At 34.6% G+C, this 6,810-nt stretch overlaps 1 protein-coding gene across 2 annotated transcripts in view; it reads left to right on the top strand.

Annotated features, from left to right (window-relative positions):
* Positions 1-6,407: 6,407 nt before the first annotated feature.
* The window catches only part of Snap25 (Synaptosomal-associated protein 25kDa), a 379,996-nt gene continuing 379,593 nt past the window's right edge, over positions 6,408-6,810 (top strand). For both annotated transcript variants that reach the window (XM_070996705.1, XM_070996704.1), the window contains exon 1: positions 6,408-6,564. The gene's annotated coding sequence lies outside the window, so the exon portion shown is untranslated. The remainder of the gene's footprint in view (positions 6,565-6,810) is intronic.

Raw genomic sequence — 6,810 nt, 5'->3', positions numbered from 1 at the left:
TTACATACTTTCTAGTATACCCTTGACCACCGACGCTTCGGACGTCGCAATTGGTGCAGTATTACTTCAAGAAGGTAAACCAATTACTTTTATTTCAAAAATCTTGACTAAAACGGAACAAGTTTATGCAACTAATAAGAAGGAACATTTAGCCATAGTATGGGCTCTTAAAAATCTAAGATACTACTTTTACAGAGTGATTGGAATTGAAATTTAAACCGATCATCAACCATTATCTCCCGCAATCTCTGATAAAAATCCCAATATCGAAGTGAAACGCTGTTACTTCTTCATAGAAAGTATCACTCCAAAAGTCATTTATAAGCCAGGTACAACTAATGTAGTTGCAGACGCCCTATGAAGGATTGAGATCAGCAACTTAACTGACAGTAACGAATCGGTCTCAGATCAAAACACTGAGCATTCAGCAGAGAGTACAGGGAGGTATACAATACATGAGTCGATTAATATATTTGAGAATACCAGACATATAATAGAATTTGACACTTCCGAAAATTTGATATCAATCTTAAGGGAAAATATTCCTCCTAATTTAACGGTAAATATTCATTGTACTTTAGAAAACTTTTATAGAATTCAAAATCCACTTAAGGAAAATTTTATGAATAAATGTTTGTATACACGAATATTTTTCAATGATGTGGAAAATTCTTAAAACAGAGCACTTATAGTCGAAGAGACACATTGCAACCAATCAGTAGATTGTATTATTGGCCAAACTTACAAATTTATAGAAAATATATAACATTGTAAAATTTGCAATGAAAACAAGGAAGAACGCTATAGTCGAGTACCTCGACTATCAGATACCCGTTACTCAGCTAAATAGAGATATGCAAGCAGCAAAGCGAGATTAAAATGCGCCACCTACCGGCGGTATACAGAATTAAGCGTTATGGGCGTTAGAGTGGGCGTCGTATTTTTTTTTAGATCAATCGATAGGTATTGACGAGACCAATACATTTCAGTTAAAAATTTTTATCTAGCATGAAAATTGTGGGCGTCACAGGTTTTCGCGGTTTGTGGGCGTTAAAGTGGGCGTAGCAAACTTTTTTTGGGTCAATCGATAGGTATTGATGAGAACAATACATTTCAGTTAAAATTTTTACTCTAGCATCAAAACTGTAGGAGCCACAGTTTTGGGCGGTTTGTGGGCGTTAGAGTGGGCGTGGCACTCTGCTGAAACAAACTTGCGCTGCGCAGGAATCTCAGGAATCTGCACGCCTAGTCCCAGTAATGTAGCTTGTATAGTTTCCGAGATGTCAGCGTTCATACGGACAGACGGACAGACGGACATGGCTAGATCGACTCGGCTAGTGATCCTGATCAAGAATATATATACTTTATGGGGTCGGAAACGCTTCCTTCTGCCTCTTACATACTTTCCGACGAATCTAGTATACCTTTTACTCCACGAGTAACTGGTATAAATAAAGTAAACATCAGCTTACCTTCGAAGTCAAATCAATTGCTCCTTTTGCGTTTCAAGTTCCCACCAAATTGCATCGGTCAGCATAATTGAATTTCACAATGAGATGCGTGTTGTGTATTAAGAAAAAAGGTTTAACACCCGAGTTTTAAAATAAAAAAATACATTTTTTTAATCATCTTCAAACAACGAATTTAATTTGCATGCAAACTGCGTAATTAAAAGTCTAATAAAAACTACGCTGTGTGCATAGGTATGCTAACATACATACATATGTTCATTGAAATCTGTGTGAAATAATTATTAATTTACGTTGCGTTACGTTTATGTTTGTTAATATACGTATGTAGGCAAAACATTTATTACAACACATTACCGATTTCATTTTGTTAAGAAAAACGTGCTCAAATAAAAATAAAATTGTAAAAAAAATCATTTTGTATACCCTTGCAGAGGGTATTATTATTTCAGTCAGAAGCTTGCAACGCAGTGAATGAGATTTTTCCAACCCCATAAAGTATATATATTCTTGATCAGCATCACTAGACGTGTCGATCAAACTAGTCCCTCAGTTTTAAAGCTATCGGGCTGAAACTTTCCCAAAAATCTTCTTTCTTTTGCAGGTAGTATATAAATCGGAACCAGCCGGATCGAACAACTATATCTTATAGCTCCCATAGGAATAACCGAAAAAAAATTTTCAAAAACTTAAAAAAATTATACTTTTGGTGTTTTTAAACATATAACCTCCTACGCTTGGAAAAAACATTTTTAAATTAGTTCTGAATTTCAAATTAAATTTTATGAAAGTCAGTTGGACGACTATATCATATAGCTGCCATAGGAACGCACATAAAATTGGTGGGAAAATAAAATGAATCACATTCTAGGTTCGGTGTTTTTTGACATATTATCTTATACTATTGGGAATATAATTTTTTGTATTTTTAAGAATTTCGAACTAAATTTAACAGTTATAACTTCAAGGGTATACAAGCTTCGGATTCCCGAAGTTAATTTCCTTTCTTGTTGTCGTTGTCACTCATTAAACCGCACAGTTCCCCCATATACAAGGAAGTGAATTTGGAGTGATAAAGAAGCCGCTTATTTCGATAACTTTGCGGTTATTTCCATAGAGGATTTCGGTCTCTTTCCTCTCACTCTCATTTTTTCTAAGTCTTTCCCTTGCGTCCCTCATCAACAACCGCAGAACCGAGATTGATTTTAGTTCGAAATATCATCGCTTGTGTCATTAAACCGAGAAGAAAAATGTGAGAAGACTAAAACCGAGAAGAACTGATCTCGGTTTTTTCCGTTCTCAATTTTTCTGGGTGTTCCATATCCCGCCTTGGATAGCAGACGTTCCCGAGGTATTAAATCCTACCAATGTCGAGTCTGCCAAGATATCCATCGTCTCCTGTTACCACTTTTACAATTAGGGTATTCAATTGCGTTGCAATCGTTTGAAAAGTGTAAAAGTGTAAGCAGTTCCAACAAAAATTTTCATACAAAATAGTTTTCAAGGCCTACAACACCCCAGCCTATGTATACAAATCTGTTGTACTTGTGTAGAAATTGGGGGTTAATAATGGGTAGGAATTTTATCTAAAATACTAAAAATATACTGAAAAGTTGGGTTTTAATGACAGAAAATATCATAGCCTTCTTTTTACAAAAATTTAAAAGTTGGAGTTATTTTGTACGTCAATTTCCTGCAACGATATTTTAAAATAGAGGGCGTTCACAATTCTCGTCTGGCAAACTTACAAAGTTCACACTTTTGCAACGCAATTGAATACCCTGAATATATATACAAATATTGGCGCCAGACAGCCTTTAGCGTTTCGTTATGTAGGGCGTAAGAGTTGGCCTAAGCCGAAAATAAAAATAAAATTAAAAACAAATTTAACTAAAGACCGAGTCCAACAAATTTCCAGTACAGGAAGTCTTGTTATATAATAAGAGTTATAATTAAATTAATTAAATGATGTGATAAAAATATTAATCGCCGAACTTCCCAATAACAATATAGTTATTTTGTGAACTTACAGACCTAGTAATCTTTATTCTTCGGACTACGACCTGATTAAATTGATATTTGGCATTGCATTCCAAGTAAAAATTTATAAAATTGAAGCTATTGTGGTAAGTTGTATTATTATTGAAAATACCCGTCGAATTACATCTCGTTTGTTCAAGTCCATGACTTCGTTAAAAAGTGATACCAGATTCTGGAGGTAATTTTAAAGTGGACATATTTTTGTTTGCTTTTTTAAGAATCTGAAAACTGTTAAACATTCTTAGGCAGCTTAATTTAAGAATCTTTAGCTATGTCCGTCTGGCTGTCTGTCTGTCCGTCCCTATGAACGCTTAGACTTTGGAAACTATAAAAGCTAGAAAGTTGAAAATTGGCATGTATATTCTTGAAATTCTGGTCTATTTCAGCAGAGTACCACGATCACTCTACCGCCCACAACTGCCTATACGCGCACCCTAAAACCTGTCTAGACCCCATATTTTTAAAGATTTTTTAAAAGTGTAAGTGAAATTTTTTTTGATAATCAATATATATTCGGACGATACATTACAAAATTATGCGCAAATAAAAAAATCGACGCTAGGTGGCGCCATTGGATTGCTCCATCTCCATCGAACTCTTCAGCTGAGTAACGGGTGTTTGATACTCAATGGCAACCAGAGGCGGGTTTCCATCACAGAAATTGTGAAAATTTTCGGAAATAGGGATAGATAGGGGCTATTTTTTAGTAACGCCGTTTTGTATATAGAGTGTATTTTAACGAAAATGTAGGTAAAATTAATGGGTTATATAATTTAAAATGTCGGCAAACATCGGATTTTTATATTCTTCGCGGAACATGTAGTTGATAGAAAATCGGTTTGTATATTTTATCAAAATATCATGTATATTTTGGTGTACCGGGTGATTGGTTTAAAAGTAGTTTTTCCTTATAACAGCTCATCAAAAGTGAAAATTTAACTACCTTAAATTCCTTTGTTTAGCCAATGAGCATCGTAGATTTTGATATACTTGTAAGCTGATGATCCTTGTACCAGCTCATGTTTACCGGATTGGCATGGCATGGCATGGGACATTCGCATAACAAACTGTCTTAAACTAAGGAATTTGAACATTAAATCTTTATCCCATAGCTCTAAAAGTTTTCGAGATCGCAGCGTTCACGCGGACAGAAGGACAGACCGACATGACTTAATCACGACTTAATCGGCTATTAATACTGATCAAGAAAATACATTTATACTTTAAAGGGTAGTAGACGCTTTCTTCTGTTGCATACCTTTTCCTCGAATAAAATATGTATACCTTCTCCACTTCACGACTAACGGGTGTAAAATTAAATTTCCTAGAGCGAAATTTTGTAATATTTGTATAATCAATCGTATCAAAATTAAAAGACATCAATGGTTTTCGGCACCTCCCATTGGAGTGGTGAAATTTTTGGTGTTGTTTGAACCTACAACTAAAAGAGTCTCTTTTGAGAGAAATCCGTTTAAAAAGTCCTCTTTAGCCCTTTTTTAGCAATCTTCCTTTGTATTCTCTTTTATAAACAAATTTGTTCGTCTGGCCAATATTCTTTTTTTTAATCAATCGATAGGTATTGACGAGACTAATACATAACAATTAAAATTTTGTTTCTAGCTTGAAAATTGTGGGCACCACAGACTGGATTTTTTTAAACTTTTTTTTGATCAATCGATATGTATTGACGTGACTAATACACTTCAGTTAAATTTTTTTATCCATCATGAAAATTGTGGGCGCCAAGGGTTTGGGCGGATTGTGGGCGCTAGAGTGGACGTTACATATTTGCGTAACAAACTTACGCTGCGTACAAGGCTATGGAATATAAATCTGAAATCCCAATTTTTTATCTTTAATAGTTTACGAGATATCCGCGTTTATATTTACGATTTTTTTAAGTTTGTGGGTGTTAAAGTGGGCGTGGAAAACTTTTTTTTGGGTCAATCGATAGGTATTGATGAGAACAATACATTTCTGCCTGTTACATACTTTCCGACTCTACGAGTAACAGGTAAAAAAATGTTGCAACGTCCATTCTAACGCCCATACACTTCAAAAAATCCTAAATTTGAACGATGATATCTCGGAAACTATCAAAGATAGCGAATTTGGATTTCAGATTCAGATTGATTAGCGAACTTGCCACGCCCACTTTAATTTTCATGAAACAAATTTTAAATGAAATGTATTGTCTCGTTAATACCCATCGATTGAACTAAAAAAGCGAACATTCCCCGCCCACTCTAACGCCCACCAGCTCCCAAACGCTTAAATCTGTCTGCCGCCCGCATAACCATATATTGAGATCGCGGGCAGGTTGCGCATTACAATCTCGCTTTGCTGCTGGTACAGTTCCATCTCCCTTCTGCTCCCTTTAGCTAAGTAACGGTTATCTGATAGTCGAGGCATTCGACTATGGCGTTCTTTCTTGTTTTTTTTTGGTCTTTCTCAAAAGAGATGAATTTGTTTTTTATACCTTAATAGGCTTTTAACTTTTCATGCTGGAGCCTGATAAACAAGAACGGCAATCGCATGAAAAGAATCATATTTTTAAGAAAAAACAATAAAGAAAACTCTTAAATTCATCAAACATCGCGTGCCATTCAAAGATGCGCTCAAGGTGATTCGCGTTTTTAAGGTTTTAGCATGAAAAGTTAAATGTCTGTTAAGGTATTGTACTCTGTCGTTCTGTATTTAGTTTCAGTTGAACAAAAAAATGTCTTAGTCTCCTATAATGTAAATAAGAATTGTATGAGGTGTGACTACACTGCTAAGAAGTTAAACACAACCCATGCGACCAACACCACTTTTTCACGTCTTTTTCACCCGCTTCCTTTTAAGCGACATTTCTAAGCCTCCAAAATAAAATCATTCACCCATATTTTCGTATAAACCCTGCGCGCGCAATTGCTTTTAGAAACGTTACCGTAATATTATGTTTAGTTTCAATTTGCCTTTTGGTACTTGTACAGTTCTGTGAATTTCAGTTAACATTATTCGATAATTCTATTTATTTGCACATAACAGTCTTAAAACATAATTAAGCAGCCAGGTACTCTAGTAGAATATATTAAATGGTTTATTTTCGGATAATATAAAGAGAAACAAAATGTATATAAAACATAAATTTCATTTATTTATGAATTGAATTTTTTTCTCAAATATATGACAAACATATTAAATTAATTGTTTAAACATTTATAAGTAGATGAAATGCCAGGATATTATAAATGATTGTCATTTGGCTTTTGATTATATTTCAGCTAACTGACTTGTTTTATTTCGCATACAAAAAAAT

This window comes from Drosophila suzukii, chromosome 3, assembly GCF_043229965.1.
Source record: "Drosophila suzukii chromosome 3, CBGP_Dsuzu_IsoJpt1.0, whole genome shotgun sequence".
Taxonomy (NCBI): Eukaryota; Metazoa; Arthropoda; class Insecta; order Diptera; family Drosophilidae; genus Drosophila; species Drosophila suzukii.
This window is presented reverse-complemented; position numbering and strand designations above follow the sequence as displayed.